Genomic DNA, 12151 nt, shown 5'->3' with positions numbered 1-12151 from the left:
TGTCTGAAAAATTAATCCAGACAGCAGATTGAGTGGAGATAAGGTCCTAATGCCCCTGATATAACATTCCAGTAGTGAATGGGACATCTCTCCCTTTCCTTTGTGCTAGTTACCAGTCTGGAAGGGGGCAGAGAATGACCCCACTCTCTACAAGAATGCTGCAGAAGGCCTTGATACTGCCAGCAGTGCTTGCATGCACAGGGGTATGGAGAACAATAGGAACTAATTCAGCACAGTTAACTTATAGGAGGGAACATGCTTCCAGATTTAAAAAGAACCAGATTAGTATCATACAATGTAATGCGACCTTCTACAAATTATTGAGATAATATTAAGCTGGAACACATGAGAGTTTTTTATTCTTTTTTGTCATTTTCAACATGGGTAAAGTGTGAACAGAATTGTCTTCATGTTTGATTGAACAGAATTCTTCTTGATTGGCGAAAGATGTTACAGTTTGGTGGCTGAGTTTTGCAACATTCCTCTCGTTTGGTTTTAATTCCACAGTCCTGTTATCTGGCATGCACGTATTTCCCCCATTCTGTTCTGTAAGTCTTCTTGAATTGACTGTGCCCCGCATTTCACTCTCCCCAACTTCTGAATTTCTATGACTAATTTTGAGGTTGCACCTGTAGAGTGTGCTTTTGCCACCATTTTCTGTCCATTCAGTTCACTTGCATGATTCCCCACCATCAATTCAAGTGAGAAACATACCCACATCTGCATTGTAGTACTCAGCTGAGCTCAATTTAAACAAATGTGATCTTGATATCCACTTATACAAAGAGAGAATTTTTTTTAAAATGAAAAGAATTACATTGAAATTCCAGGATTTTTATCCATTTTTCTTCATTGTATGCTCATCAATGACAAGTCTACATATACTTTAGAACAGCAGTTTCCAAAGTGGTGGGTCACCTTATGGGGAGTGACCCTGCTCTGCTGGCAGCGATGGATCATAGCTCCATCACTACCAAGGGACTTGTTGTTTTTTTTTAATCTGAGTGGCAGAGCTGGCCTCTTGCAGGCTTCTAGAGGCTCACAGTCCCCTCTCATGTCCTCCATGGCTGTGTAAAAACAAGCCAATTGGTAGCGACGGAGCTGTGATCAGTTGGCAACCTTCAGTCTCAAAAGACTATGGTATAAGCCTACAGCACCTGGTATTCCCAGGCGGTCTCCCATCCAAGTACTAACCAAGCCTGACCCTGCTTAGCTTCCAAGATCAGACAAGATTGGGCATGTGCAGGGTAACAGATCGCTGCAGCACCATTGCTGCCTCCATCTCCCTCCCCATCCACACAAACACTCACCTGATTCCCAACTCCCCTGTAGGTGTTTGGGAACCACTGCTTTAGAACAAGTCTACATAAGCAGACCACCGTTTTGAAACTGACTAGGGTGCTTGCAAGTCTTTGCATAGGCTTGGGAACAATTTGCTGAGATCCCAGATGTCTTGCAACTGACTGGTCTAAAACTAAATTCAGATTCAAACCTAACAATGGAAAGAATCAACTTAGCACCACATACACCAGCGCAGTAGCCCCTCCACCAGCAGGCATTTCACGGATACCTGCACTGTATACAGAAAGCCATGTGCCGGTTAATGGGATGCAGCCCAACTGTCACCTCAACCCCACTAGTGGAGAGGCTGCAAGAGAGAAGAGAAGGGGAAGAAGGCTGGACAAAGCAGAGTCGGCAGATGATAGATCCCAAACTCTCATCCTGAGACAGACATGCCCCACCTGCTGCAAAGCACTACACCAGCAATAGAGCTGGCTAGATCAGTGAAGCCCCAAATTGAGTAATGCAGCAGCCAGAACAAGAAAGTAAGCCTAACACCCCCCCTGCATCAGCCTCTCCACGACAATGGTATATAGGATCTGACAGATATCGAGCTGGTGCCCCTGCATTCTCAGAGCACACTCTTGACCAGTAGCGTAGCTAATGATCGTGTAGCCCGGTGCCAAGCTTAAAATGTTGACCCGTCACCAGAAGTGACGTCATGCCTGAGCTTTTTTTAAAAGTGAAAATTGGGGGAAAACCTGCCTCCTCCCCCCAGCAGCTTGCCACCCACTTGTTCTGCTTCTTCCCGCCAGTAAGTGACTGGGGGGAGCTAAGGCATCTATCTGCTACCTGGGGTCAAAGAAGATTTGTACCCCCCCCCCAGACAAAAATCCAATTTAATTAAATAAATAAATAAAAAAGTGTGCCCCTGATTTGTTTGAAACACTGTGCTGGGATGAAGAGGGATGGTTATTCTCCCCCTGCTAAATATAAGAGGGACACCACTTGAAAAAGTGTCTTTTTACCCAGTTAGCAGGGGTAACTATATTTTGATACATGGAAATGAGAGATGACTCATATTGACACCTTATTAGTTTCATACTGTATCATAACATGTCATTGCAACATGTCAACATAATAACATGTCATTGGCTCTCAGAACAATCAGTCTCATAGGTCAGTTTTGAGTTAGAGAAATCCACTTTTTGTTCCATAAGGCAGTTGTGTTTTCATTTTCTGGTTAATTGGTCATAACTTTTGATAGGATACAGATATTCCAGTGCAGTTTGTTTCTTTGTGTTCTGCATTAAATTATCTTTCCAGTGATATATAACATGATGATATTATTCATACATACCAAGATTTTCACAATTTTGGTCACTAGTGTCAAGCTCAGTTTGTTGCCCCCCTAAAGCTTGATGACCGGTGCAACTGCTACCCCCTGCACCCTCTTAGCTACACCACTGCTCGACTGCATAGGATTAGGCTGTAAGATATTTACTGTTAGTTTGATTCTTTTCTATCTAAAGGCAGAATAGAGTGCATCCTTCAACTAACATAGGACCAATCCTACCCGATTTTCCAGTGCCGCAGCAGCCGCACTGCATCCTGTGGTGGGGAGGCAATCACAGAGGCATCCCCAAGGTATGGGAACATTTGTTTCCATGCCTTGGGGCTGCATTGTGGTTGTACCTGTGCTGGAAAGTTGGATAGGATTGGGCCCATAAGCACTTAATTTCAGACAAAATGCTAATCAGTTTAAGGATTTTATTTTTCACAAGGGCTTGTACATGAATCAGTGCTGGTTAAAATAGTAATAAATCTGTAAAACAAACTGAAGGTAATAACAATCAGGTTTTCTCCCATGAGTTTGCAACAGGTTCACCCAACAGAGTTGATCCAAGATAGCCAGACATTAGGTGAATCTTTCCTTCTCCAATTTGGGCAAAGTGGCATTTTGTTGTTGCAGTTTAAAAACCAGTGCCAGTGTTGACAGTAATACTTTGTGACATACAGGAAGCTGGACTAGATGGGCCTATGGCCTGATCCAGTGGGGCTGTTCTTATGTTCTTATTTTATTTTTTTTTTAAAGTAATGTCTGCAGCCAGATTTCAAGTGGGGAAGACACTCTTTATCCAGGGTCCTCATGAGGTTTTAGGGATGGTAAGTATTTATTACCACCCCCCAAACGTCATGAGTGAGACACTTTTAAAGGAGTGAGTATGGCAACAACTTTACAAATTCTAGAATTACAAGTCAGAAAAATGTCCCAGAACAGTGCCACTCCACAATCAGGGCAAAGTAACAGGAACCACTAAATTGAGCCAGAAATTCAGCTGCATTTCATTTCTCTAGTGGCTGTGCTTGAGAGAGCTTGCGAGGGGTTCTGTTTAATGGCAACAGTGTTGTATATCCCTTTTCACCATTAATGAGGAAAAAAGCAAAACAAATAATTTGTACTTTTGTGAAGCGGATCCAGCAGTAATAATTACTGGGCTACTGTGTATTTCAGTCAGTATCCTGGCCCTATCATCACTGTGTGCTAATTTATAGGTGGATGATGATAGGAACTAGCATAGGGTTAGCAAACAAATTCAATCTTATCATTATAAGACTTTTAATTGCTCTGATTATTTAGGCATGGCTAAATATGCCATATTGTTCTGACTACTGTAAACACCTTTGAAGACATCCCATATGGAGACCAGGGATATCCAGCACATATGCTATTAAGCATGAGCCTCCTATAATTTTCCACCCATGCCATCAAACGTCAGTAATTTTTGCACTTTTCCAAGGTTCCGCTTCTGGTATTTTTCCCGTTATTATTACAAACCTCTGGCAGGCATAGCTATCTATTTTATTAGGCCGGTTCACTAAAGCTTGTAGATTTATCACAGCTCTACTGCCATCTAGTCTCTACATCAGGGAGTTACACAAGTGGACTGAAAAGAAACCTTCTTAAAAAAAATAACATTTCATGGGCTTGAAATGGGGAGAACAATTACCTAACAAAACGATAGCACATGGGTGAAGTATTACTCAACAAGCCAGCATATGCTGTAGTGACATCCCAGTGGAGCAGTTTTTTGGCAGGACACCAAGATATGCAACATTTGTGTATTTGAAAATGCAACTAGGCCAATTTCTTTCTTCCTCCTTTTTTTCCTTCTCTTTCTTTACCATTTACATCATTTTCCTTCTTTAACTTTCTCTTTCCAATCAATGACACAATATATTCTATTTCAAATTAATGAATTTACAATCAAATTACAATGAAACAAATTTTATACCACAAATATTTTGGAACTAGTCTTTTAAAAAAGCTGTCACAGATGCTGCGACAGAGAGAACCTGCAGGGGCAGAGTTAAATTGTAGCTTGAGAAAGGCACAGAGAGGGAGGAGGGTGCCATTGATCTTCAGGATAAGAAATAGACAGGAATTTTTCTCACACATTTGCTTAGTCTCCATCCACGTCCCTCCCTCCCTCCAGATGCTTGCGTGTAAAATTCCACAGTATCTTTATTGACATGACATGATTATGGCCACAATCCACAACCATATGAGTATGGTTATTTATTAGTGTACATTGTACATTACAGAGTAATACAAACAAAAAAGCTAGGTCTCATTCAGAAGAGCTGGTAATGCAATTCCTTTATTCATTTCCCCCAGTCAATTCATTCAAGCATAATTTCAGCCAGGACTCCTTGGCACAGTTCAGAGGGCATTATTATATGGGCAGCCCTAGCCTGGGCTGCCCTACTGCCAGTGCTGTGCTGGCACTATGTGTCACAAACATGCCACAAGGCATGTTTGCACCACCCAAAGAGTAATCAATGCCAGCAGGGAGGCCTGCACCACCCTGTCTGTTCCACAGTCAGAGCCCTGGCCGCCAGCAGAGAGTACGTAAGTGCCAAGTGGTGCAGGGGTATGGGGAGGGTGGCAGGAGGGCAGGAAGAGGTGTTTCTAGGCAAGGGGAAGGGTGGAACAGAGAAAGGACATGCCCTGGAGGGGTGGGACCAGCCTCCTCTGCCAAATCCTATCCCCCGTGTTGGGCTTGGAAGCCTGACAAGGAGATTCTTTAGTCCAGGGGTGTCAAACATAAGGCCCGGGGGCCAGATGTGGCCCACAGAAGCTTTTTATTAGACCCTTGGGCTCTCAGCTGCTTAGCAATGCTGAGGTGGCACTGCTGAAAGGGCAGCTCACATAAAAATTAGGCTCTCCCATGACTTGAAATATGATCAAGATCTGTGTGTTTTCTCTTCTGTCATTTGCAGCTAATGAGTTCCTAAGTGAGAAAAAGTGCTTATTTTTGGTTATGACCTGTTTAATGACATCACTTCCTTACTAATGACATCACTTTCAACCCTCAGCAGGCATCATGAATCCTATTCGGCCCTTGATATGAAACAAGTTTGACACCCCTGCTTTAGTCTGTGCCACCAGCTGACACAGACTCAAGAAACCCCATTGAGAAGGCAGGGACTTTACTCAGGGTAAGGGGATGGCTGTTCCCTTTCCCAGTGAGACCTCCAGTCTGCTTGAATCCAGCACAGGATCCAGTGGTAGGTGTTCAAAGCTGCCACTCCTGTGCTAGATAGGATTGGGCTCTTACAGTGCAATCCTATACATTTACTTAGAATTGTCCCATTGTGTTCAATGGGGCTTACTCTCAGGTAAGTGTGCATATAATTACTACCTTAGTTACTGAGTCAATAGTTACCTGAGTTACTGAGTGGTTAGTTAGAATGTCAGAGTAGGATGAGAAAGACTTAGGTTCAAATTTCCACTCAATCATGACATTCACCTGGTGATTTTTGAGCCAGCAGCTCTCTCTCAACTAATATACTTCAAGAGGATGTGGTGGATATAAAATGAGGAAGGAAAACTATACATGATAATGATATCCTGAGCTCCTTGGAGAAAGAATGGGGTAAAAAAGAATCAGTAATTATGGTTATTGACTACTCAGTCATAAGAGCTCTCATATGACTTATGACTTCTCAGACCAATTCCACATATATTGTCATTTATTGTCACCTGCTTCACTTTTACAGGACCCAGCCTGCAGAGAAAAATACGTAAAAGAGAAGGATTATCAAGATCATGGCAGATGGCCACACGTGGCCAGCCAACTGTGTATGGTGGATCCAAAGTTTAGACAGCTGGTTATATTGTTGTTGGCAACCTTCAGTCTCGAAAGACTATGGTATCGCGCTCTGAATGGTGGTTCTGGAACAGCGTCTAGTGTGGCTGAAAAGGCCAATTCGGGAGTGACCATCCCTTCCACACTGGGAGCAAGTGCAGTCTGTCCTTGGTCTGTCTCCCTGGCTATGGGCCTTCCTTCTTTGCCTCTTTGCCTCAGACTGTTGGCCAAGTGTCTCTTCAAACTGGGAAAGGCCATGCTGCACAGCCTGCCTCCAAGCGGGCTGCTCAGAGGCCAGGGTTTCCCACTTGTTGAGGTCCACTCCTAAGGCCTTCAGACCCCTCTTGCAGATGTCCTTGTATCACAGCTGTGATCTACCTGTAGGGCGCTTTCCTTGCACGAGTTCTCCATAGAGGAGATCCTTTGGGATCCGGCCATCATCTGGCTGGTTATATACAAGGGTCCCATCATCACATTTGCTCTGCCATTCATTGCACACAGATCAACCCACAATTGGAACAATTTCCCACAAACTGTTGGGAAATTTAACATCATCTTCAACAGAACATGAATCTTCCAGGCTATCAGCCATGTTCAGTTTTGGCTTCACTGAGCACATCTCCCTTATGTTTTCAGGCCATCACATCATTGGGTTGGCAACCTTCAGTCTCGAAAGGCTATGGTATAATCCTACAGCACCCAGTATTCCCAGGTGGTCTCCCGTCTAAGTACTAACCAGGCCTGACCCTGCTTAGCTTCCAAGATCTAGATTTAATAGTCTATAATTCTCAGGTGGAGGAGGACATCACATCATAGTCTCAATGCAACTTTACCTTGTGTCCAAACACAGGAACCAACCGTTCTGGTTCTTTTGCCCCTCTCAGAGCTCTTAGCAAAGCCATTGCCCAACTGGAAGAAAGTGCATGAAACAGCTTCATTCAAAACTATTGAAGGGGGTTGGGGAAATGAAGATCTAAAGTTTTTCAAGTGCTCTCGCAGCCCTGGGTGCCAAGAGACGTTCAGTCCAATGTCTTTGCACTGTTGCAGACGTCTGCTTTATCACATTTTTCCTGCAAAGATCTGCCAGGACAGATGCTCCGTTTGCCACAAAAGTGCCAGACATCCTTGACTATCAAATATGCACAGCAGCAAAGGGGCTGCCAACAACTAGTTTGCAGAACATGCCAATTGCTCAGCTCATAATGAACTGGGAAAGTAATTTTTTTTTTTTAAAGAGTATCATGGATGCTTTTCTCCTTTCCCACTTTCTTGCAGCTAGTATTTTAAAAAAAATGATCAAGGTGAGTCTTCAAGTCTTTCCAGTTCAATACTTTTGGTAGCTACTAAATGCCAAAGAAAGTCCTGCAGAAGTTGTGATGTCCTAATGCAGGGCTTTGCAAACTGGGGCGTTGTGATGCCCCAGCCTGTGGGCCACTTTCACCTTAAGGGGCAGGGGCAGCCTGGAGGCAGGAAGGATCCCTAGGATTGCACCGCTCAGAGGGCTGCAGGGGCTTGGCTGCAAGTACCTGAGCCTCCTGCAGCCTCCCAGGTGCGCTGGGAGCCCTGCACGACCTGCAGGACTCTCCCCAGCTTTGAAAGCGAAAGTGGAGCGATTGCGCCCCGCCTCTGCTAAAGCGGAAGTGGAGCGCGATCACTCCACTTTCACTTCTGAAGCTGCGGAGAGCCCTGCAGAAGTTTGTGCAGGGCGCTCCGCACCCCCAGGAGGCTGCAGGAGGTTCAGGCACATGCAGCCAAGCCCCTGCAGCTCCCCTGAGCCCCCGCAAGAACTTAGAGCGGCTCAAACTCTCCCTGAGTGTTTGAAAACCGCTGCCCTAATGGATAATGCATTTCAAGTACCATGGAAGTCTTGGGTGCCTGCTTTCACAGGGATGAGACAAATTCATGGAGGAAAGTTCTATTCAGGGGGCAGCAGGAAGGTGGCCCAAGTCAGGCACTGGTCAAGGGCCAAGACTATCAGAGGTCCAGCCCTGCGCCCAGCACAGTGGAGAGCCTGGATGATGGTAGCCGTCTGGAGAGCTTTGCAACTGCCTCACTGGTTATCAACATGTTGTTGTTTTTCTAAAACAACAGTGCAATGTGCTCATCCTATCGCTGCGTAACCGTAACACAATCATGCACATTGCTTTGTTAAACAACACCACAACAACATGGTGCTAGTGCAACAATGAACTCTCTGTGAAAGTAACACACCTGTTCACGCACACTGCTTCTTTCCCTTGCCAACAAAACTGAGAGCAAAATAGTTCAACACACTTTGGCCTGAAAATGGATAGGACTGCTACAGGCCAGATCAAGTGCCTTCAAAGGCCAGAAGTAGCCTCTGGGCCACCTAAGACTGACCATCTCAGGTCTAAGCAATGCCTGTACAGAAATAGTGCTCAATAGTGCTTCTTTGTCTCCCCCAAGGAAAGAGGGAGAAACTGTACTGGGCAATGTCTCCCTACATTTGATCAGCCAACACCATGCCCCACCATTCAGTCGCTCTAGCAGTTTTGCAGTGCTGCAGGTGAGAATATGAGAGGATCTAGGCTGGTTTGGCCCCTCACCAATTCTCCCTATCCCCACTCACTGTCCATAACCTTCTCCTCATTTCCTCCATTTCTGGTCATCACCTGAGCCACTGCCACTAGGAAGCTTCCACTTCCAAAATGTATGGTAAATATTGAGGGCATCCAAATCTCCAGAACTGGTTTAGAAACAGGGATTTGGACCTAAAATTCAAATTGGTCACTTTTCACTTGAGGGCTTTATAGGAACACTTTTCATATTAATGATGTAAAGAAACAAACGTGCATTTCCTCACTCTTGATCCTCAAAAATCCTTTGGGGTGTACCATTTGTTTCGCCTGGAGTTTCTTGAAGCCATGTTTATTACCTTGCTTCCAAATTATTACCATTACTGTTTCTCATTTATATCTTTTCTTTCCTGCAAGGATCTCAGGGATACAGATCTTGTTTTGTCATATGATTTTATTCTCACAATAACTCTGCGAGGTAAGTTAGGCTGAGAGATAGTGATTGGCCCAAGGTGTCTTTCATGGGATATCTGCGCATCCTGAAGAAGATGGAGGTGAGAAAAGGTTCCATAGCCCTAGAGTTAAGTTCTCTGTCTTGGGGTTATTTTCTATAACTGAATTCTGACTCAAGCCCCTGACCCAACTTCCCAAGAAAACCAGGACACAATCTACATGGGAGTCTTCACCCTACCAAACAGGGGGAAACAATAATATTTAGTTAAATTTTAAAAAAGCAGAGGCATAAACAAAAACTCCCAAAGATCTCTCTTAAACTCAGAAGTCCTCGCTTCCATCCTGAAGTCAAGGTGCACTAAACCAATTTGTGTTGTTTTGGTCTTACTTACAGTCACAAGTAATCCACAGATGCAGCATACTGGTCAGCAATCCTATGTGTACTCATTTGTAACATAAAAATTGAGATGCTCGCAATACCACATGAGTCCATCAGGACGTAACAATGAAGATTTGTTAACTGTTCTACTCTTCATAGCTTCAACCTAAACAGGTAGCCTACTCACTTGGAATACCAGCCAATGGGAATCCTATTTCCTAAGGTAGATGAGGGTCTTCCTTTTTCAACAACAACATGACCAAGGAAGGAATAGTCTTGCAATACGTGATTATAGCCAATCAGAACTTTGGAGCAGAATTCTAGCTACTACATTTGAAAAACCTGACTCAGAGAGTCACTCCTACAAATACTTCAGCTCTGACAAAATGCATAACAACAACTTCTTCAACTAATAGCAGTGGGGGGAATCCTAGCTTCTTATTTGCCGTTGGACTTGGACCCCTTAACAGGAGAGGCCTTTTCAGGGCACAGTGGCCCAAACCTAGCACCTGAATAAGGTAGCTGAAGGAATAGTCACAAGTACCTCAAAAACACCATTTTGCAGTTTAATACATTATAGACTTGCACATTTAAATACCTAATGTAGCTCTGTTCAATGTGTAAACAGGACTACTTTCCAACAAAGCATTGTGGGTTGTCATCTCTTCCTGGTGCAGTATCTGATTCCACTGTTAGATGATGGTCATTTGCATTTTCGAAAGCATGATATTTTTAGTTGGCACTATGGTGGTGGAAAAGACCAACTCCCATCAACCCATTTTGGCAGTTCTGGCTTATATATGAATTCTTAAAGGTACTCTCCTGTAACAGACCAGTGCTCTCTGGCTTGTATATGAATTCTTACAGGTACTCTCAGGTTAATTGATTGCCTGTTTGGGTAGTGGTTGGCCCCATGGAAATGTATGCATCCATTTGTTTAAGTTGAGCATTGTGTTGTTTACTGTCCAGATAACAGCCCAATACCATGTTTGTGTTATCTTTCATAATCAAGAGAGTAAATCTATAACATTTAGGCATATTAAAAGCAGGATTTTTTTTTTTTTGCTTTTGTTTTCCAAGCACCAGACTAATGAACTGTTTGAGTCAAATGCGCTGCAAAAGCAATTACACGCCGTGATAAATGGCTTCTTCGGTTTGGTTCCAGGTGCTGCACCTGATGTGTAATGGGAAAACACAGAGAATAAATGAACAGTTTTCCTTGTACATAGTTGATGTGTGAACAAAATGATCAGAACCATCTCTTTCCATTCCCCCAATCATTTTGCATCTACAATTAATGGGCATCAGATGCAGCAATTTCTGTTACAAGTCGGGGGGGGGGGGAAGAGTGTATGAATTTAATGAAAACAAAGGGATTGTTCAGGGAAACCATTTCTAAAAGACCTTACATTAGCTGTGTCTGCATGAAATATTGCAATCACTAGTGTACATAAAAGCTGGAGCTCCCACACATCAAATGCTGTGGTAAACACTGGCTGTAAAATTACAGAATAATAACACTTGGCGCTGCACCAATGGTAATTTTGTGCAGAAACATGCCTGCATTCAACGCTTGACTTTACTCTGGCAGGCTGATGCTGCTAAAAAACAATGGCACTTGGTTTAGACACATTATACCCATGGAGGTACAACCTAGAAGTGTGCGCAATTTATAATCATAGAAATTCTGACACAGTACATTGAAGCACTGAACAGATCTGACCCTATCATTAGACAGAGTGAGAAGGCCAGCAGATATTGTGGGGTGTTAAAAACTGCAGATTGTCCAACCCAAGCTGGTATCAGGGGGTAGGGGTGGGGGGAAACGGGAATGTTACCCATCTCTACAATAAAGTCAATCCTGAAGTATAGAAGACATGTGTACCCCTTAGAAAAGGCACATGTGTGCACTAAACAGAAAGCTGTGATTTACACCTACATGCACCTTTCATGGATTTTGTGCTCAGGTATCTTCAAAGGACCAAATGCAGGATGAGTAGCTGCCCTCTGCTTTTGCTTCAGCAACATGACTACAATAGCAAAAGTCCAAATAGCAAAACCAACAGATTTCTTTCTTGGAGGCACCAGCTATTCATCATCTGTGGCTGTCCCTTGAGATGGCACGGTACGAGAAAACAACACATAATATGTTCTTTTAAAAAATGAAATGAAAATATTATCTTCTAGCTCTGGTTTAGAGTCCCATCTGTACCAAAGCCCTGCTATGTAAAAGGCATTTGCTTGCATCCATTCCTTGCTGTGCTGGTGTTTTACTCGCCTCCTTAATATAATCTTAATATAAGGTGCAAGCTACTCATGGTGTGGTGTCAGGGGTTAGCCAGGTTGAG

At 43.6% G+C, this 12151-nt stretch overlaps 1 pseudogene; it reads right to left on the bottom strand.

The window, feature by feature from the left end:
* Positions 1–1145: 1145 nt before the first annotated feature.
* On the bottom strand, positions 1146–1266 carry LOC136650709 (5S ribosomal RNA; annotated as a pseudogene).
* Between the last annotated feature and the right edge of the window lie 10885 nt (positions 1267–12151).

This window comes from Tiliqua scincoides, chromosome 4 (genome assembly GCF_035046505.1).
Source record: "Tiliqua scincoides isolate rTilSci1 chromosome 4, rTilSci1.hap2, whole genome shotgun sequence".
Classification (NCBI taxonomy): domain Eukaryota; kingdom Metazoa; phylum Chordata; class Lepidosauria; order Squamata; family Scincidae; genus Tiliqua; species Tiliqua scincoides.
The sequence above is the reverse complement of the archived record's forward strand: the minus strand, read 5'-3'. Positions and strand labels throughout refer to the sequence as shown.